General features: G+C 37.7%; 1 pseudogene; it reads right to left on the reverse strand.

Moving 5' to 3' along the window:
• Window positions 1-1,614: 1,614 nt before the first annotated feature.
• On the reverse strand, window positions 1,615-22,547 carry LOC137015610 (uncharacterized; annotated as a pseudogene).
• Between the last annotated feature and the right edge of the window lie 407 nt (window positions 22,548-22,954).

The following is a 22,954-nucleotide window of genomic DNA, read 5'->3' on the forward strand; positions in this document are numbered from 1 at the left end:
AAAAGATCTGCATAATGACCTGTAATGACCTGCATATTAATGAACTCTTTCAGTCAGGTTGGCTGTGAAAAAAACCCTCTGTGATCATGCTGATAACAGGATTAATGACCACTCTTGACAAAAAAAACAAAAAAACATGATATTTATGATCTCATGCATGCACATATTATTGCACATCATGTGAAGAAAATTTTCTATAGACCTATGTTTAATTACAGTACCAGTCAAAAGATTGGATGCATTTTTTAAATAAGTCTTAAGTCTCTAACCAAATAATGGTTTTCTATTTTAATATACTTTAAAATATAATGTATTTCTGTAATGCAAAGCGTCTGAACATTCCTAGCTCTATAACATTTCATATAGGCTACTATATTTGTTATATTATATAGCCTAAATGTTAATGTGCAGTTGACTTGTAACATACATCGACTCAACCTGGACACATCATCAGTAGGGCTGGGTATCGTTCAAAAATTTTCGATACCGAGACGATACCGATACCTTGACTTCGATACCGATACCTAAACGATACCTTTTTCTATACCAATTTTATAAAAATCTGTTTAAACAAGATTACATAACCTCAAAAAAAAAATATTTGGTTTTATATTTTAATTTTGTTTACTTTTTTCAGACTCAAAGACTCATCTCCTGAGCCACTGCGGGGAATAAAAAAAGCACAAATTAACTAAATTTACCCAACACAATAAATCAGTGCAAATAGTTTTAATAAAGTTTAGTTTTCAATGCAAAAAATTCAGTATGTGAGGCTCTTTTTAAATCACTCAGCAATTGTTCTTCTTCAAAAAATTAATTATTATTAACAAGATCAAAGCGGAAGTAAGAGTGACGCAAGTTCGTTGAAATAAGAGTTCTGTGTCTTTATTAAAATCAACACATTAATGATTCATCTCTCATCCACCCGCAATTAATTTGAATGTTATTTTTTTATTACTTGGCCCGACCTGCAGATTATCCGCAGTATCAGGAGGACGCTGATACCCCTTTTTCAGCAGAATTGTTCGCGTTCTGGAGCCAGATGTAGAGCCTGTGCTCGTGCAGGCGAACGAGCCTGTCACGAACCGGTCGCGTGTTTCCATAGACTTGAGGGACGAACGCTGATGTAAAGCTGCTGTGTGTTGTACCTGTCCATAACTAGTCTAAAAAACATTGCGCGTTCCGCTGTTTCTGCAGGCAGTGCGACACTTTTGTTTTCTGTTAACAGTATTATCTGTAGTGAACCGGTTGCTCACATAAACAGCCGTTTCTCACCCGTCCATTCGGAGATAAACTGAAAACGAAACCGTTGATTCACTCGCCCTCTCGCACATAGGGTCTCTCTCGCGCGTATAGTTTTATATATTTAGATATAAATAATAATGTAGCGCAACGTTACTTGCTCCTCAACGAGACAGCGAAAGCATTTCTCCGCCCATCTACTCGGCTCCATTCTGAGGTACCGAAATGTGGTACCGAATGACAAGACACTTTTCGATACTCGGTAGTATCGAGGCAGTTCGATCGGTACCTAAAAAGTATCGAGTTCGGTACCCAGCCCTAATCATCAGTGATGTTACCTGGGTTCATGGAGTGTTTCGGGTCTTTCAAACTTCATACACTCTCACCCAGGCGACCCAGCTGGGGTTGATCAGGCCCCAGCTTGTGTCCAGGTAGCCCTACCCCACCCATGGTTCTCCTCTCCTAATCCACAGCCACCTTGAGGCAACTTTTGCTGCCTCCGTGACCTCCTTGATGGCCCTTCGCTTACTGGCTCCTATAATGCCCAAGATGTTATAGACCCTGCAGAGAGACTGGCCAGCAAACCCTCTGCATCCCACCTCGATAGGCTCACACCGCTCTCGCCACCCATTGTTCCGGCGCTGCTCCACTAGTTTAGCATATTTTGCCCTCTTCCTCTCATTCGCCTCCCCGATACGGTCCTCCCAGGGTACGGTGAGTTCCATAAGAACGATCTTCTTGGAGGTCTCTGAGATGAGAAGCATGTCAGGCCGCAGTGTTGAGATGGCGACAGTTTCTGGGAATTTCAGTTGCTTCCCCAGGTCAACTTTCAACTCCCAGTCTCATGCTGTTGCTAGCAGGCCAATTGAGGTGGCCTTGGCAGCTAATGGTGGCTTCTCCCCAGCCCGGACGAACGCAATGATGTTCTTCACTGGGCGGAGGCGCTTACAGTGGCCAATTCCACAGCTGATGGTATTCGCTATGGCCTTCAGAACTTGGTCATGGCACCAACGGTAACACCCCTCGCCCAGGGCCTTTGGACAGCAGCTGAGGATATGCTCCAGGGTCCCCCTCTTTAGGCAGAGGCTATAGGCTGGTGACTCCACCAATCCCCAGCTATATAGGTTGGATGGGCTCGGTAGTACATCGCAGACAGCCTGAATCAGGATCCGTATGTGATGGGGGTCTGCTTTCCACAGCTCTGCCCATGAGACTCTACGGTCCACTGCATGCTCACATCTTGTCCAGGCTCCCTGCTGCCGCATTCCAACCATCCTGCTGGCCCGCTCCTCCTCTACTGCTACCCGCATCTCTTGCTGCACTAGTGATCTCCTATCCATCCCCTGTGCCTTGTTGTAGTGAAATGTTGTGCCGTTACCCAGGCCAGCTCTTCCATGAGTCACTGCTCCTATCAGTGCCCTGTGCCGTAGCCGTGACTCAGCCCCATCCACCGCCTCTGCTGCCCTCCACTTCCGCCCTGTCCTCACCTCAATCCCAGCCTGGGAGACCTTCGGGTCTTGTGACTCTCTGTATTGCAGCACCTCCCTAGCACGGCCTACCTTGAACTCCTCATTCAAGCTGCTGATGGGGAGCTTCAGTTTGTTGTTCTGGCCATACAGAGCGATGCTGCTCAGGCTTCGAGGTAGGCCAAGCCACTTTCGTAGAAACCTGCTGACTCTCCTCTCAAAGCCCTCGATGGTGGAGATTGGCACCTCATAAATCAGGAGGGGCCAGAGAATCCGTGGGAGGATGCCGTGTTGGCTTGTCCACTGCAGATAGCCAAACTATACATCATTAAAAAGGTCTCAATGCTTCACATTTTGACACTTAAATATGTAATTTTGCTGATCAAAGATGAGTTTTAAGGGATAAAATTATTGACTACACTGGGACATAATTTTCTTTAATATTTAAAAACGATATTGCTTTAAAAAATAATTTGATTATATATGGCGTAGTTTGAAAGTTTCATGATTGTATCTATTTGTTGAAGGTTTTTTACATCAACAGAAAGGTGAACTTTTACAGTTAACATCTGTCGGCAATTTGTCGACAGCATGTATGAAATGTATCCATGTCCCCATCTTCATTCTCCTTGGCGGAGGGCGGAGAATGATGACAGGGCTTGTTTTAAAGGGCTGCCGTGGGGTGAAGATGGATTGGCTTGTCATCCGTTGGGGACTTGACAACATTGATGTTTGTCAGGTTCATGTCAGAGATGAGATGGGGTGGGGGGGAGGCCACACCTCAAGAGGGAGAAAAGTGAAGCTCTGGGGTGCACAGAAGTGATGTGGAGGGAAGTAGAATCAGAACAATTATCTTTGTAAAACACCTCAGGCCACACACAAAATTGCACACTGTTTGCAGGTGCAGGGTGATCAAACGTGCTTGTGTAAAATTTTCATTCTCTCTCTCATTTTTAACATGATCTTGAATGCATCATGATGCTGACGCAACTGCCAAAATATGCATGTGTACATAAACCAACTATTTACATCATATCACCTGTAGAATAAACATCAAAATATTTTAAGTAACCCTTAATGTTTCAAAAACTAAATTTACACTGCAAAAAAAAAAAAAAAAAAAGGTTAATGGAAAGGATGATTTAATAACTAAAATCCACTAAAATATTACCAATTTTATCTTAGCAACCCAAATTTTTGATCAGTTTTCAAATATACAGTTCTTCACTGCTGCTCAAAACATGAATGTTGAATGAGTTTCGACGTTCCTCTATGAATATTTAAGCGACGACACAAAGACCGCACACGCTGCTGCCATTGAACAAAAATTTGGTGTCTACTGTCCACATTGCTCATTAAAATGAGATTTAACAGGGATTTTCATTTTCAGTAACAAATGTATTCATGGCTAGCCCATCAGTCATTGTCAAAAGTAATCTCATTTTCCTTGTGCGAGGGAGACAGACGCATAAGGAGGTGAGCGACAGCTTTTTTCGGGCGAGAAGGAGGGGTGCTGGATATTGTCCACCTCCTGCCGTCTTTTCACTTCCTGTCACACAGGAATAGGTGGAAACCCACTGTTAAAAGAGCGCTTCAAAGCGCCTATAAATTTCCATATTTCCCATCCTGACACAAAAACAAGTGATATTATTTACAAAAATGGAGGCTAAAAAAAAGAAAGAAAATTTGGTGTGCACTGTGTGGAAATAAGATGAAGAATTAGCAAATGAATGCTACAGTGGCCCTCTGCATGTTACCTGCACTGTGACAATTTGTTATCTTTGGCTAAACAGCTGTGTGTTTGGCCAAACCCCCTCACGCCCCCTTAAAAAAAGGAATCTGAAATTAACTTTTGGCCAAACATGCCGAATGGCAAGTGGATTAGGAAAATTCAACTGAACTGTAAATATAATGAACCAGAAATTAAACTGCATTGCAATGTAATTTTAAATTTAATTTTTTTTTATTAGTTTAAAATAGTGCATTTTAATTAAAAATATATATGACCTGTGCTGGCAAAATGAGTTGCAATGAGCAAATTTACAAAAATTAGTTAGTTATTCTTTAACTCCGTTAAAAACCTTCAAATGATGTATGATTTGTTGGAATGTGACAAAAATGACTGAGCTACACTTGTTTGAAGTCGATAGAGTCAGCCAAGTCAATTTTGAGAAAAATCTAGTTAAAGTTTTCTGAAGGTTCCAAAACAAAATCATCTAGCAACCACACCTTAAAATCTCTATTAATTCACAGCAAAATCTCCACAGTTAAAATCAACTCTGCTCAGAGTACATATGGTCCCTCTCTAAATAGTGTTGAAATAACACTGAAGCAGAGTTAAAGTTAATGAGATAATTAAACAATTAATTGGTGATGATTGGACATTAGTGATGAACACCTGCTGTTAACAAGCAGAATCACTGAAGAAAAGAGAAACACAAGAACTACAAGTGACTTCAGTCACAGCCTTATTAATTGCTTAATTATCTCATTAACTTTAACTCTGCTCCAGTGTTATATTAACACTATTTAGAGAGGGACCATATGTACTCTGAGCACAGTTGATTTAACTCTGTGGATTTTACTGTGTACCACCAAATTTGGCACAAACCAAGTCAAAACCCATATCTATAGAAAAAATATTTAACTTTTTTTTTTTTTTTTTTTTTTTTTTTAAATGAAACCACAATTGTTTGATTATCATTAATGAAGCAGACGGATTATAGGCTATATTAAGATCACACGGATCTAATATGTCACACTTCAGATTACACATTTTTCCCCAAGAGTTAACCAAACGTTCACTTAAGACATAACAGATCATGTTTGCATGAAGACAGATTTTTTGAAATACTGTAAATCTGTGTCTATGTGTATATCAGGATCGCACACTGTCTGAGGCATCTTTTTGCACGCTCTTTGGATCTGTCAGTCAGCGCGAGTAAGATCATTTTGTTTCCATTTGTTGACATGAGTTTTAAAAATCACATTTCATTGGTTCAGACTCATGCCATTAAGAATTCATTATGAATAAAGATGGAATGCTGCGCTTTACAACGATACCAAAATTGTGCTGAGGGAAGTGCCAGTAGTCAAGAAGCGAGTGGAGAAAATAATTTTTTTCATGGACAAAGGAAAGGTACTCCTGTCAGAAAATGTACAAATAAAGATACCTTTAGATGTTTAATTGCTATTTGGAACATCATTGACGAGGTATCATTAAATGGAATAGAAAAATGTCTGACATATTGTGTTAAAAATAATGAACCTTTTTTGTTTGACTTACATTGTTAACTTGTCAGACTATCAGTGTCACAACTGAGTTTAAAACAATTACATGTTTCAATTTATAACAAAAACATACAGGCCAACTTACATGTATTTAGAGTTTTTACAGACTTACGCTGCTCAGTTTTGTGGCCTGCCTAGATGCAAAGTCACATGTTGACATTCAAAGATCATTTTGGTTTATTGCCTTGCTAACTTCTGTTAGTAAAATTCCCTTTAAACTCCTATTTTTTCACACACTCTCAGCAGTCGGTGTGGAATAGAGAATGATATACCATCTGTTTATGCCACTTGTATCAAGATGTAAACATCACAATCTCGTTTTCAGCATGTGCGGCAGTCTCCTTTACTCGAGTAGGGTAATTGGAGAGGTTACGTTACGCAATTTAAGATTTAACGTAAAGTCACGCATGTCAAGTACAGGATATGAAATGCGTTTTCACAAGCATATTTACACATGTTCGTTTTATCTGTAAAAACAAAAGTGCCAGGAGAGATTAAGAGACGGCGAATGTGAACCCACACACTGCCGAACCCCTGCGATCTGCCAGGAGCTTACCGGGGGAAAACAACATCTGAGTCCTCTCTGCAAAGCCACCGTTGACGTACTAAGTCTGTGATAAACAGGAAAACTGTTCTGTTTTAGTGCATTTTGAGGAAAATGATACATGAAAGCTGGGAGGCTTTATACTATGCAACATAAAACCACATTTTACTGTAGTTCTTTTTTTTGTTGTTGTTGTTAAGATTTATTTTTGGGGATTTTTGCCTTTATTGTGATAGGATAGTATAGAGTGGACAGGAAGCGAGGTGGGAGAGCGGGACGGTGTTGGAAAGCTTCATGGACCGGGACTCGGTTGCCCGAAGCTCAACGGCACTATATGTCGGTGCTGCCCACGAGGCTATTGGCACCAACATTTTACTGTAGTCTCCATCCCATGTGTTCAGAAGAACAAAATCGTCACTTCTTGGGAAATTGGGAAAAAAAATATCTGTAATAAAAATAGAAGTTGTTGCGATCGGGGAAGCCACTGTGGCTCTTTTTCGTACATCATGAATATCTTGCGTCTCAGAGCGCGCAGACGAAACGCAATAAATGCTGTCATGTTAGGTGTCACCGATCGCACAGCGCCGCTGAACCCACAACCTTTGGGTTACCAGTCTGACTCTATAACCATTAGGCCACGACTATCTTGGTGTTTTTTCTGACTGCAGAAGATGTGATATATTGCACGAGTCATATGAACTACTTTTTAAATACTTTTGTTTTGCATTTTAAGCTTCTTTTTGAAGCTTAAAAGCTTTAGTTCTTTGTAATTTCACAGTTTTCAAAATTTCTCTTTTTTGTGTTCAACAGAAGAAAGAAAGTCATGGGTTTGAAGCGATATGAGAGTGAGTAAATGAACTAAATAAACCAGTGCACAGCTTGAAAGATGCCTTTCACTGTTCTTTGACATGAAAACATAATGTGTTGTGTTTGAAACACGTCCACAGTGTTCAAAATGTGTTCCTTCTTATCCCGCCTTCTTTCTTTCATAAGTCCTTTACTTTCATTCCAGAATGTGCATGAAAAGCATCTTCAGTGAAGTTCAAATCTCCAGAACGTATACTCGCAAGCGTCCTCAGGGCCACTCTGAGCTTTAATGGGGTCCACGCTTGGATCTTTAATTAATGCACGCAGGTAATAGATGCCATCTGGGGACCCTCTTGGCAACTAATCACATACACAGAGATTCTCGTTCAGTGCCAGATGCGGTGTCTTCTCTCCCTCTAACCTAATTACCCTTTCTTTTACAAACAAAGCAATGCACGTTTTTCCATTATTTCCTCAAAAACATCCACTCTCCATGTCGGATCCAAAAATAGAGATCATAGTAATTACAAAGAAATCAATGCATTTCCGTGAACTATATCTGTTTTAATTTGTGTATGCCATCTTGTGGGTTTGGGTTCAAAAGGCATCTGAAATAAAAAATGAGCTGAAGAAATTTCTCTTGCATGTTCACTAGTCTAGGATGTTAATGAATCCTTATTGAACCACAGATTTACAAAAAGCAATAAAAGAGGGAGTCTTTACAACAGTGGTTCTAAACGGGTCTGTTCTGGTAAGACACCAGGGAAAAATCAATGCTTAAAATGCAAATAATTAAATGGAGTTGTTTTTAACATTTAAATTAAAAAATAGAGGCACTGCAAAAATAAAATGTGCCATTGATTTGCACAGCAAATATAAAGTTACAGGAGCTTCTGTTTTTTTTTTTTTTTTTTATTTTTTTTTTTTTTTATAAATTGATAATAATATGAAAAGTAAATGTGAAACTGTTTTTGTAACTTGATTTTTAATTTAATAATATTTTTTAATTAATATTTTTATAATTAAATAAAACAATAAACAAACACTGATCAAAATAAAAGGTTTTAAACAAAATAAAAAGATAAATAAATTACTTAATTATATAACTTATATATATATATATATAATTTAAAATATTCAATAATTATAAATGATTTTATAATTACTTAATTATTAAAAATATTGCTATTATTATTACATTTTATTATTAAATTGTTTTTGATCGCCACCACAAGACTGAAGCAAAACCAGTGGAGAACCACTGATTTATATATTATTATGTGCCATCATGTGACTAAACTTTTCGACTTTTCATTATGCCCATCCCCAAATGTGACAAATAAATGAATAAATGCATTCAAATGTATCTAATCTAAATAAATGAATCTAAATGAACTGTGCTCATAAAACAGATTTAGCTATGAATGAGTAAGAATTGGATTGTTTTGTGTTGGCACGTTTTTGTTCTTACTTGGACGCTCAAGATGCTTTTAAAGATATCTTTAAGCCCTAGGATAAAGCAAACCACCGAGATGTTCAAAGAAATTTCCAAGAGAAACAAATATTTTGATTGTTGACAATATTTGTACATTCGCAGGGCGTGAAATTGATTTACAGAAGTGACAAATCTCGGGGGAGACTTAGATTTGTTGCGATGCTCTGTGGTGACTGCTCTCCCACTCCACTGGTTAAATCCTCCTGGATGGTTCTGCTTTAATCAGGTTTGCATTATAAAAATAAAACACCTTTTATTTTTTATTTTTTTACACCAAATCTCCGATCTCTGCATGTGCACGTAGGGATCTACACGTCAACCAACCAACCAATGACATGGAGCGTCTGTTTCACACTGCATTGTGTCATAATCCGTTTATGTTTCCTTCCATTCAGAAATTCATTCATTCAGCATAATCCATTTGTCTGCTCTCTTGCCTTCAGATAAACAGCCTTGGGCCTTGGAAAAATCGTCTTTGTGTAACACCGCCAAGAGTTTAAACCCCCGAGCCGTTCCGACTCCTCCATCTGGGAACGAGGCTGATCTTCAGCGCTTAACTCTGCATCACAAGTTCATGGCAATTGGTTTTGCGTCTGCGTTCTTGAAGGCTGCCCTCAGATGGAATTGTTTGGAGTTCATATCCCGAGCTTTGCGAGCCCTGGCACCCTTCCTGGCTCGGCGGGTGGCGGCAACACAGCGTTGACTTGGAAACGACCCCTTTGGCAAGTGTTTGCATGGCTTGCTAGCTTCCGTGTTTTTGGCCAGACAATACACCACAGCCACATTTAACACTAACGGAAAACTGCAAGAGCACCAGGACTGGATTGAGTCGGCAAATACGTCGCTCAGTAACTGCTGTTTGCATGTAGGGCTACAAGATATATCGAATATAACATTGATATCGCGATATGGCTAAGTGTGGATTACACTGGCCATGATTAAATTAATATATGACCTACCCGTTTTAAAGTGAAGCTCAGCATTTACACACGTTTGTGTTTGCAGTCTGTTCATTTTCTGTGAATTGAGCTGTTCTGAGACACTGATATCATGAGTGAAACCAGGAGCACATATTCTTATTTGCCAGTAACACGTCAAAATAAAAGCTTAATGGATATTTTAATGTTGGTATTGTAATTTTACAATGAAATAAAAATATTTTTATTACTCAGTAAAATTACCTTAATTTTACAGTACAATGGTGTTTTTTTTTTTATTTTGTTTAATAATGATTATAGTCATTTCACTCGGCAGCCATCGGCACAGTCCTAAAGTTCAATTCAATTCAATTCAATTCAAATTTATTTGTATAGCGCTTTTCATGATACATATCATTTCAAAGCAGCTTTACAGAAAATGGATGTCAACATTACAATTTAAAGAATGTAGTTAGCAAATAATATACTTAAAGTGCATGCTTGTGTCTCATTTTGGAAGCGTGCATTTGACTGTTTCTATAGGAACCGGAGCTTCTAACGGTCGCTGCAGTGACGTGATGACTTAACCAATTGGCGATTGGCTCTTATTTAGAAGGCGGGACTTATTCCGCCATATTGCGCATTGCACTTTCTCCCATTCAAAACAATATGAGTGACACGTCTTGTGCATAGACTGTAAAAAAAGATGGATGACGCAACGCCGCTTCCTTCTATTGCATTGAACTGGAGCCAAAATGGACGCCGATGGGTGCTGACACGTTACGCAAAAACGTCAAAAAAAAAAAAAAAAAAGTTTGGAGCCTGGGCATGCGCAGAAAGAATCGTCAATTTAGCCCGGAGGCGGAGTCGCTGTATCAAACTTCCGCCCAGACGACTGCGTCATCATTGATGTATTTTAAGTAGGCTATATAAATTGTACACAATTTAAAATTCTACCTATAAAATAATAGGCTATTCTGTTTCTAGAGCAATAATATTTTTGAAACAGCAAATTCAGTAGATAAACTCAATATAATATGCCACTAGAAAACAACTCTAAAATGTCAGAAACGGTCCTGCCATTTTAAATAAAGGGTTAAACTAATGTTACAGTAGAACGACTGCTGTAGACAGTGCTCTATAATTAATTAGAGTAGGCCATCATTAGTTTTATCCTGCTAATTATTTTATACCCATAAAAATAATTAATAACTGCCAGATAACGATCACCTGCTTTTTTTCAAAAGCTCAGATATCCGTCAGATCCTGTAGGTCAGTTAGTACAGTTTACTGCTGAACAACTTCTTTTGTCGATGTGAAATAACACAGAAATCGAAAATTAATAGTTAGTTATATATCTTGAATCTCCCCTCGAAAGCCCTGACAGTCCTTAGAGAAGCTGTCAATCAACTGTGAATCACGACGACACGGCCCGTTTCTCAGAGGTGGAAAGTCCAGGGGTCAGAAAGTAAAAGTCCTGCCATATTTTTGTTTTGTTTTATGTTAAAGTTAATGAGATAAATAAGTGATTAATTGAGTGATGATTGAGCATTATTGAAGACACCTGATGATAACAAGCAGAATCACCAAAGGAGAAAATCACTATTTTTAAGACACCATCACAGAGATCAGAGTTTGCTTTAGTTGGGCTCTTGACCCTTGACTTTTAATCTTAGAGTTTGTTTGGGCTGCTGTAACTGAGTTATAACAGCCAGACAAGCAAAGAAAAAAAAAAAAGATCAGTTGGTGTTGGTTATGTTTTCATATAATCATTATTTGATCTGAATCACTGAAGTCATTTAGAGCCCAAACTCTGAGATAGATTTACATTATTGATCACAACAGCACTGTGATTCAGATGATCAGCTTTATCGATAAAATATGAAGAATTTCTCAAAAGTTGTTCTGATCAAAAAAAAAAAAAAATTTTTCTGTTAGGCACACACAGACATCAAGCATCAGCCTGTGAATCTCAACGACGGTGACAAGCAACATATTCTGATCAACAGATCAACTCTGAACATTAGAAAACAAGCTACTAAAAAGTCACATAAAAACAGCAAAAAACAAAATAGTGAGAATAAAGAAAATTACTAAAACAATTCAGCTCATAATTTATTCATGCAGCAATGCATGATGGGAGCCGTGGATGAATTTTGATTGGTGGCTCCCAGAATGCATTGCATCATTCTTTTTGACAGTCACCACTGTTGAGATTCATACGCTGATTCTTGATCTCTGTGTGTCTAAATAAGAGAAATCTTTTTATTTAGAACAACTTTTGATAAAACCTTTGGATTATTTTGGGAAAAAAAAGACTGGATCTTCTGCTGTAGAATCACAGTGCTGCTGTAATCAATAACGTAAATCTAACTCAGAGATTGGGCTCTAAATGAGTTCAGTGACTCAGATCAAATAATGATTATGTGAAATCAGAACCAACACCACCTGATCATCTTTTCTTTTTGCTTGTCTGGTTGTTATAACTCAGTTACAGCAGCCCAAACAAACTCTAACATTAAAAAGTCAAGGGTCAAGAGCTCAACTAAAGCAAACCATGACCTCTGTGATGGCGGGTAAAAAAATTGTGATTTTCTCCTTTGGTGATTCTGCTTGTTATCATCAGGTGTCTTCAATAATGCCTCAATCATCACTCAATTAATCACTTATTTATCTCATTAACTTTAATATCGCTTCAGTGGGTGGAGTAAAAATATGGCAGGACTTTTACTTTCTGACCCCTGGACTTTCCACCTCTGCCGTTTCTATAGCACCAAATTGCTAGCTAAAATCAAACTTATCACAAAAACAAACAATTGAATATATATCAGCGTGATAACAACTACCTTAAATGACCAAAAACATCTTTCGGAAAATTTTATTTGAAGCATAATTTATTTTTATGTTTTAACTTAAGTCTCATTCGTCTGCATTGAGAGGGCGGGGTTTATGACCTGTACTGCATCCAGCCTCCAGGGGGCGACCAAAGAGCCCGCAGCTTTACTTTTCAGGATGTATGAGGCACACCCGGTCTTGTGTCATTCTATAGTCTTTAGCAGTGTTTCTTTACAAAGTGACATCGCCAACTACTGGCCTGACATGAATAATACAACATTTTTAGTAGTTTTTGTGGAAACATGTTAACATGGATCGTTTTGAGTAGGTTGTCATCTGTACGCAAAAAAAAAAAAAAATCCCTTTTTTAGTGCATCTTTGTCATATGAACGTTTTCTAACTTTAAGACAATTTTTACTTAGTGGATTTTACAAATACAAAAAACACAAATGACAAATAAAACACTGAATTATGTTGTAGAAATACGTACTCCAATAGTTTTGCTAATTGACAATTTATAAAAAATATTTTATTACAGTAAAGGTTTTACAGTAAAGAAATATATACAGTATCTATTCAATTCATCTAATATATACAGTATATATTATATATATATATATATATATATATATATATATATATATATATATATATATATATTTATATATATATATATATATATATATATATATATATATATATATATATATATATATATGTATTTTTTTTATTTATTTTTTTATTTTCACATCGGAAAAAATTTTTCACAATGTCAGTTTTTTCCCAATATTGTGCAGCCCTAACTGCATGCGAAATGGCCTCGGATTACGAGGTCTTAAACGGTCCCGCCGAAAATATGAACATACGGCCAAGCTGTCATCAAGGGCGCTGCTGATAAAGCCCGTGCAGTGTGAAGACATTGTGGCTCGGGGCAAATCCTGGCCTGCTGAAAGTGTCCTAATCTGTTCCCAGAGAGCCTATCGCCATCCCTATTAGAGAGGGAACAAATGTTTGGAGACAGACATTCTATCTGCTTGGCCGGTCAGAGGAGTGGCTCTTGCCAGGAGTGTTCTTGTGTGACACAAGCCGACAGCGTTATCAGTCCAGGTGCGTGTCCAAAGTAGGCAACCACAGCATGCAAACCGCAGAAACAATCTGCCGCCCACTCAGCAAGGCAGAGGACGGTTGTAGTGGCGGCTAACTGTGTATAAAGGGCTCAAAGCTCAGGCAAAGGCCTGGCATGGTGACAAGAGTTGGATACTTGCATAATATGTGCTACTGTTGTGCACAGTATGCTAATTTTCTGGGTGTATAATACCTAATATGCAAAGATAAGCTATTATATTTGCCAAAATGAGCAGTAGTTTTCTGCGTGGGAAAAGGTCTCCAACAATGCAATGCGCTCTTGACCTTCCATTTCGAGTGATGAATGAACTGGATGTAATTACTGATTTTTAACTTTTATTTTACACCGTTTACCAGTTTCTTGACTTGTAATATTGAATACATATATGATAAACATTTTATTTAAATTGATTTAAATACATTGATTGAATTTTGTTCAGTAAACTAGTATTCCATTCTAAACATGCCTATAGTACTCTCTCTATATACTCAATTATATAGTATCCATGAAACAGTACCCCATATTTTTTCCACAGAGTTTGGATTGTATTCATTCTACATACTTTCAAACTTATACTGTACAATTAGACAACAAAAACATTCCAGCAACAACTTGGAGAACTAGAAGTTCAAGTACATACTGTAGCTATCCAGTAGAAAGGCGACCACAATTGTGATTGATAGTGTTTTTCGTGGCTATTTCTTCAGCAATAAATCACTGATACACTTTGGTACAAACTTAAGAGCATTTGTTGGAGAAGAGACTACAAAAACTGATTACGCTTATAAAAAGAACAGGAGAGTCATTTTAGTTTCATTTGATCGAAACAGCAATTTCCGTTATCACTTAAATGTCAGCTTTCATAAAACTAACCATCACACATCTGTGTTTGACACATGGTAATTCCTCAGCGTTTGCATATTTTTGAATCACTGAATACTAAATTCAATCAAACAATAACACATTTGAAGGTAATGATGTTACAGCTGACCTAATTTAAGAAAAGGGATAGTTGCATACTCTGCTTAGGGAGATGCATTGGAAACTGTTCTATATCTAGTCTTGGCAGAAGGTCTGGACTCAATAGCAGCTTTCATTGGCCAAAGACTGCCCAGAGGCCGTCTGACTGACATGTAAAGCAACCAGTCACAGTTCGTTTTGTTGAGCGTCATGTTTAGGAGCATGAAATTGTAATGTTGTTGTCCCTGATGTAATAACAGACCGGCCGGTAAAACTCTTGGATGAATTTTAAAGGTCCCGTTTTTCGTGTTTTTTTGAAGCTTTGATTGTGTTTAAAGTGTGCAATATAACATGTGTTCATGTTTCGCGTGTAAAAAACACAGTATTTTTCACATAATTTTCTTATCTGTATACCGCTGTTTCCACTGTCATAAAAACGGGCTGATGACTTCCTTGTTCTATGAAGTCCCTCCTTCAGAAATACGTAACGAGTTCTGATTGTGCCAGCGGTTCCTGTGTTGTGATTCGACAGCAGCTTAGCGCTCCTTGCCCGGAAAGGTCACGCCTCTTACCATAACGTGTGCTGCACATAGTTTTACATGTGGATTATTGTGGTGTTGTGCCGAATGAACACAAAAGACAATCATTCCCGAGAGACTGAACTCTTAAATCTCCACAAGCAGCGACAGAAAATGTACAACGTTAGCACTCACTCAGAAGAGTACCTCATACGGAAAACAGCCATATACATAAACATAGTCCCCTCTTGTGGCCATTATGTGCACTGCAGTCCAACATTAACTATTGCAGTAAGGATACCACAATTATAATTTTCGGGAACCGAGTTAAACATAAATTGTAACCATTTATCTCCAAGTACAGCGTCCCTGGGAAGGCCAAACAAAGGTGATTGGACTGCGGGATGAAAATAACACCGTTTCGACGACTTGGCGACAAACACACTCTACAAACTCTTGCTCTTCTCTGTGGGAGCGCAACAAGACCACGCCCCCTTTTTTGTGTAGTCCTGTGGGCGGAGGTTAGTCAAAAAACTGTTTTAGTGATGTCATTAAAGAAGGAAGTAGAGGGATGTAGTCCAAACTGGCTGTTCGATGTAGGCGACTTCTGTTAAATAAAATATCTCGCTTGGCAATGAATTTTGAGCTTTAAAATTTTACAGATTTTATTTATACTCTAACAACAACATTACACACTAACTAAAGTTTGAAACATGGGATCACGAAGAACGGGACCTTTAAAAAGTCTATGCCATGAACTTTACATACTTGACATACTTTTGAAAATCCAGCGTTTAGTTGATCCTGGTAAGCGCTCATTGTCACAGTTGTAAACATGATGGCTTTCTTCTTCCATGAGGGGGTTTAAGCATCATGGTGTTTTTTTCAAACAACAGCTGAGTGTTTATAGAATTATCCTGCGTTCACACCAGACGCGACTTGCGCGAATAAATCATGCTATTCGCGCGTAGTTGGACGCTTGAACATTTTGAGTTTACTCGCTTCATTCGCACGTGACATTCACTTCTTTCGCGTGTGAAAATCCCTTCACAACAGACGCAAATTCGCGTCATGAGAGGGGCTCTCCCGCTCCTTTATGTATCCCAGACTGCTTTCTACACTTCCTCTGAATAAACACAACTTGTCAGTGGGGAAATAATTGTAAATTACAGCGAATAAGCTCAATTGGTCGTCTTTAGTTGGCTTGTAGTCTTAATATGTATATATAGCTCAAATTGAGTAAAGACCGTTTTTTACAACTTATCAGATTGTCCAACCTCCTCACTCACTTTCTTTCAAACTCGATCCTTTTTATTTCTGTTTCTATAAATGTATGAAGATGTACAGAGATGATGATTTTGTCCTCCATTGTTGTTTCGAATTTCTGCCTCAGCTTGCTACCTCACGTCACTACTAGAGCAAGCTCCTGATTGGTTAACGCGGCGCGGAAATTCCCCAAAGATTTTTCAACTTGTGCGATTTGCGCAAATCACGTGTTAAGCACGTCAAACGCCCGAATCGCTCAATTCGCGCGAATCGCGCCATTGGCACCGAAGGATGTCAATTCGCGTCTTTGCATTGACTTAACATGTAAATCACTTGCGCTTACCGCTTCATTCGCATCTGGTGTGAACGCACCATTAGGGTCTTTTTTAGATGAAACTGTTTTCAGCTAACAACAGAAAACTTTTTATGTATTTTGGCCATTCATTTACACAACAGCGTTTTGGGGGCCTGAAAACAAACTTTTGAAAACGGCTTTCAAAGTGCAAGTTTTTGAAAATGATACCGTTATTCTCTCTGCGTAAACTAAAAAAATGTGAATTTGTGAAAATGGTGACATCATGTGCATGCATATTACGTGTTCAGTCTATAGGCGCGTATTGTTTCTTTACAAAGTGACATTGTCAACCACTGGCCTGGCATGAATAACACAGCGGTTTTAATTGTTTCCACAGATCCATGTGAACACATTGTCGTTGTGTAAATATACCCTTAAATATTCCTTTTTTTTTGAATAATTACAAATTGGTTAGATTAAATAAAGCTGCAGTCCGCAACTTTTTTGTGTTAAAAATTTACAAAAATTATATAATGAGAATATACAACATGAATCCATTTTCCAAACCATGTTTTTGTCTTATCCTGAATCATTATGGTACACTTATAATAAGTGTTTATTTCAAACCGGACTGGTAGGACTCGCCGCAGAGTATCACAGTAACTGCGTGACTCGCCATAGACAAACACGGAGAAAAGTAGCTCCGACTAGAATGTTTCTCCGCAAGACGCAGTTCTGTTTATTTACCACTACAGGGCCAAAAATCACGGACAGCAGCTTTAAATAAGGATTTCATAATAAGATCATCGCCCCCAGTGGTGAACCACGGAAATTATGAAACTTTTTGAAACACTTATGATGTAACGAAGCCTTGTTTACTGTACCAAACTGCCACTTGACATGGCAGTTTGGTACACGCTCTGAACCACCGATTCGAAACAAAAGATTCGTAAAGCTTCGAAGCTTCACGAAGCAGCGTTTTGAAATCGCCCATCACTAGAAATTGTTAAATAAAGTCATTATTTAGTTTTTTTTGGCGCACAAAAAGTATTCTCGTCACTTCATAACATTAAGTTATAACCACTGTAGTCACATGAGCTGTTTTAAATACGTCTTTAGTAGCTTTCGGGGCATCGTAAAGTATTAATTATCTTGCTGTCGATGGAGGCCTCACTGAGCCATCGGATTTTATCAAAAATATCTTAATTTGTGTTCCGAAGATGAACGAAGGTCTTACAGGTTTGGAACGACATGAGCGTGATTAATTAATGACAGAAATTTTCATTTTTGGGTGAACTAACCCTTTAGTGATTCTAGTGCATCGTCTTCAGTGTCACATAATCCTTCATAAACCATTCTAATATGCTGATTTTTTGCTCAAGAAACATTTATCAATGTTGAAAACAGTTGCACTGCTTAATATTTTTGTGAAAACTGATACATTTCTTTTCACAATTCTTTAATGAATAGAAAGTTCTAAAGAACATCATTTATTTGAAATAAAACTTTCGGTGAATAAAAGTATGATTTAAAAAAAAAAGAATCTTACTGACCATAAACTGTGTTCAGATAGCGACATTTTATCTGTAATGAAGCTCACCAACTAATGCATTAAAACACGGGTCTTGTTTGACCGTGGACAGGGGTGACACACTTTTAGTGAGTTTCATCTTTTTTGGAGCTTTAATGGGTGAAAATGGAAGGGTGATATCTGGAGCTAATAGCCTGAGGTCGAACTCTTCTGTGTGACAGATATACTACAACAGCGGGACACATGGACGTTCTGGAGAAGCTCTCTGCCAAACTTTAATTATATCTGCTGACACGAAATGACAAAGTGTAGTTCACTCATCTCCTCAGGCTCCAGGAAGATGAAGCAAGCGGGTAGAATGACACTTGTGTATATTATTTTCCTGTCTTTTACAACGCATACCCTCTAGCTACTGTAAGTATCCATGTGGCACTATTTAGCATTTATGTTGTGCCAAGGTCATCACGCTTCGCTAATAGTCATTTACTGTTACCCCGAGGTGGGAGTTTGTGTGCAGAGTGGTTAATTTACACAGATGAATGTCTAAAGCCACCTGTTTTCAATGACCTGCTTTAAGATTGTGTTTCTTGTGTTTTTTTTTTTTTTACTTAACAATTCCCCAATTACCTACTCAAATTCCACTTTGAACAAAATATCTTGTGTGGTATGAACACAGGTGCTAAGGGGGGAAAGTGTGTTAAATGCTCAGTACTTTAGGCGGAACTGCTTAATAAAGGGTTGGCTAATATGTCTGCATATATAATTGATATTTTTATCTTCTTGGCAGCCAGCAGCAGAAAAAATGTTGTCCAGAATATTTTGTTGAATGAATATCTGAACATACAATATATCAAAAGAAAAAAAAAAACATTCTAGCTTCATGCATTCTTTTTGATAAACACTTGAATGTGAGTGTTATATTTAAAAAAAAGCAACATTGTGAACAAAATGCTGAGAAAATCATGTTTTTTTGTTTTTTGTTTTTTGTTTTTTTTATTATTATAAGACTATAGCCCTGGATATAGTTTGTTATACAACCCATGTAAATATATTCTTTCATGCTAGAGTTGTACAAATGAGGGTACTTTCTAACCTCTTCTCTCATCTATGTAGGCCTCCATTGTCGCTGTAGCTTGCATGCGTTCTGTTGTGGTGAGAAATCGAGTCCGCGTAGGATTTGGGTCTCCTTTAGGACCCCGAGTGATCCCATTGGTTCAACGGACTTTTAATGGGTAGTATTTTTAGCGTCTGTTTATAATTCCTGCAAAATTTCATGATGATTTATATCTTTTAAAATTTGTTATAACGACAATTAATGTCTTTTAAATTACATGCTTCATATTCTTAGTAACTTTTGTGAAAATCGATTGTGAAATCAAGCATTTCTTGTTATTACTGTTTTTTTTTTAGTTAGCTTATGTACTAGCATAGCATACATCTACCTGATTAGCATGCTAGCATAACTTATATTACTGTATTTTAGGCATGTTTTTTGCTTCCAATAAAGTTCCCAATTACATGTTTCAAATTAATGATGTCTGTGTGTACTTAGCACGACAATTAATTTATAAAAAAATATATATAATAGTAATATTATACACTATACCACATTGCTATTATTGTGTAAAATTAATATTAAGTATATATATATATATATATATATATATATATATATATATATATATATATATATATATATATATATATATATATATATATAATGTATGAAGTTTACTTGAGCTTAAGTCTGGATCGGATTGAGAATATTGATCAAAACCTAGATGGAGTAGATCGTGTCCATCAACAATCCAAAGTTTGCACAGTCCTATATCTTTTCCTAGGTCAACATTTTATTCTATAACATTTTGATTTATATGTTGTTTAATATTTGATGATTGTGATAGCTTACATGTGCATAAGCAATGCTTCTATCACTTGTTTCTGCTTCTTCTTCACTTGTTTTTCGATCTGGAGATTCTGTACTCTTTCAGAAGATGTGTAATAGTGCCCCCTTCCATATAACAGGGAAAACATGGATTGCCGGAAAATTCAGCCAATGGCGGGGAAGTGTTGCATCATAAATGTATTAATTAATTATTTAATTATTAATTAATTGATTGTAGGTATATAAATTAGAAATGTATTATTTAATTAAAATGTATAAAATTAATTATAAAATTATAAATTGTTCAAACTACCATTCAAAATTTTAGGCTCAGTCAGATTTGATTTTTTTTTTTATCAAATACATAAAAAAACACAAGTAATATTGTAAACTATTATTACTATTTAAAATAAATGTTTTCTATTTTAATAAAATTTAAAATGTAATTTATTCCTGTGATGGCAAAGCTGAATTTTCAGCATCGTTACTCCAGTCTTCAGTGTCACATGATCCTTCAGAAATCAGAAGAATGTGCTTGTGTGGTCCAAACACAGGTGCTTTGGGGAAAAAGTGTGTATAATAAGTACTTTAGGGGGACCGTGTAACCATCTGCTGGTTAAAGTCTACAGGGGTGGCTAGGTCAATGGAAACGATCAATTTAGCCACTCTGAACTGTATTTTATATAAACATCGGAAAAATGAAGAAAGGTAGTCATTAGCGGCTAGGATCAGGAGGCCCCATGGTAGGCATGGAGCCACTCTAATTAAAATCCTGTAGGGCTGTGTTTATCTTAGATTAGCTTAAAGCTAACTTGGAGTCTGATTCTTTGTTTAAATCCATTCCCAAGCCTGGTAAAAATAAGCCCTATCCTTTGGGCCTGCTAACAAGTATACAAATGGAGTACCCCACCTCATGCAATCCTCAAATGCACACACTTTTTCCTCTCTGGGCGGGTTTGTTTGCTGTGCTTGATGTTAATGGATTACATGGGTGCTATAAGCCCTCCTTCCTGTGAGGGGCCTTTTTACACCGGACCGCCGATGGCGTTCAAAGTATAATACGATGCCAGGGAGCGCTTGCCTCACACAAAGTGGTGCCCGTTTGAACATGGCTAACTGCGACGATTCCTCACTGAGCTGAAGCGCTGCAAAATCGAGATTTTTTGGTATACGGGCGTCATTAGATGACCCTTCAGACATCGTCTAGTCAGTTTGATCAGAATAACGAGCATCACAAGGGAGTTTTGAATGATTAGTGCTAGTTTAGCAGTTGATAACTGATTAGCATTGAACTAACATTACTTTAAAGTCAAAATGACATGATGACATTCAAAGCTTTTTTACTTCAGTAATGTGATATTTGTGAAACAATAGTCATCGACAACAAAAAATGTTTAACTTTATTTGATCTATTAGGACTAGAATGGATTGTGAAAACATGTCTATCTATCTATCTATCTATCTATCTATCTATCTATCTATCTATCTATCTATCTATCTATCTATCTATCTATCTATCTATCTATCTATCTATCTATTTTATACAACAGTACTTTCTGGTTCTTGAATCTGATTGGCTGCGAGCCGTGCAATATTCTATTGATAACAGCAGTCCTGCCTTTTCACCATTTGTATCACTCCGCTTGAAGCGGCTGTCATGGTGGGCGAGCAAATCCACCGCTTGTTACACAAACTCTAGTTTTAAGAGTTTTTTAGGTGAGAATGTAGTTGTTTATACCTGAAATATGTGACTCATATTTAATCATAGCACCTATTTTACAATTTGTTTGGCCGTTTTCGGGAGTTGCAAGCTCCAGGCCATCAGCGGCTGTTCAGTGCTCGTGTACCCGCCGAGAACAGCTTCATCTCGGCCAGTGTTTCGGAGATTTGCCACCGTCTCTTATATCTTAATATTCATTTTGGGTGCAGAAAATGGGCAATCTTTAGTCTTATTCTATTACTTGTTCCTGGGCATCAAATTGGGCTATGTTAAATTTAATAATTTAATATTAAGGCTATATTTAACTTACATCCTGTAGATCACTGCTCTAGTTAAAGTTAAAAAGTTAAAAAGAGCAGCCCACAAACCTTTGAACAGTGAAGTGATTCTTCTTTTTTCCCCCCTAATTGTTCCCAGTTCCTTTTTTTTCTAGGTCTGCTGGTCTTTAAACACCACATTTCCGCCTGTGTAGCAGCAGCCAATTGATGGTGTTTCTGCAATTAGGTATTTGGAGCACAGTTGGCATAACAACTGTAGTTCTGAGTTACCTGCTGTGCTTCCCAGCAGTGGTAAATCTGACTGTAATAGACCTGCTTGGTGATTGTCACAATTTGTATTTGACTGCCACACTTACGTCGGGTACATACATGGTCTAGGTCGGAGCATGAGGAAAGAAAATCTGGGAGAGCAGCCAGAGCCCGTTCTTTTCTCATCGGGTGGTCAAGGTGAGTCTCTGATGCCAGGCATGTGCTGATGGGAGCTGGCAGAGCAACCACAATGCCACTGTGCTAATGCCCCTGGCAGCATCTGTCCAAAAGAGGGAGAAGAAGAGGAGAAAATGAGATGAGGAAAAAACAACGCTTGTTATCCAAATATGACCTTGGACATGTCCATCATTCATAAGACAGGCTGTTAGATCAGCAGGTGGATGGAGGTAAAGAAAACACATAATAATTAATTCCCAATCAAGGCCTTCCTTGCTGACATATCCTCTGCAGGAAGTTCAGCTCAATATGCTAAGGTTTGTTTTAAATAGCATTCCTGTGAAAAAGGTCC

The sequence above is a fragment of the Chanodichthys erythropterus genome, chromosome 24 (assembly GCF_024489055.1).
Source record: "Chanodichthys erythropterus isolate Z2021 chromosome 24, ASM2448905v1, whole genome shotgun sequence".
In the NCBI taxonomy this organism is placed as follows: domain Eukaryota; kingdom Metazoa; phylum Chordata; class Actinopteri; order Cypriniformes; family Xenocyprididae; genus Chanodichthys; species Chanodichthys erythropterus.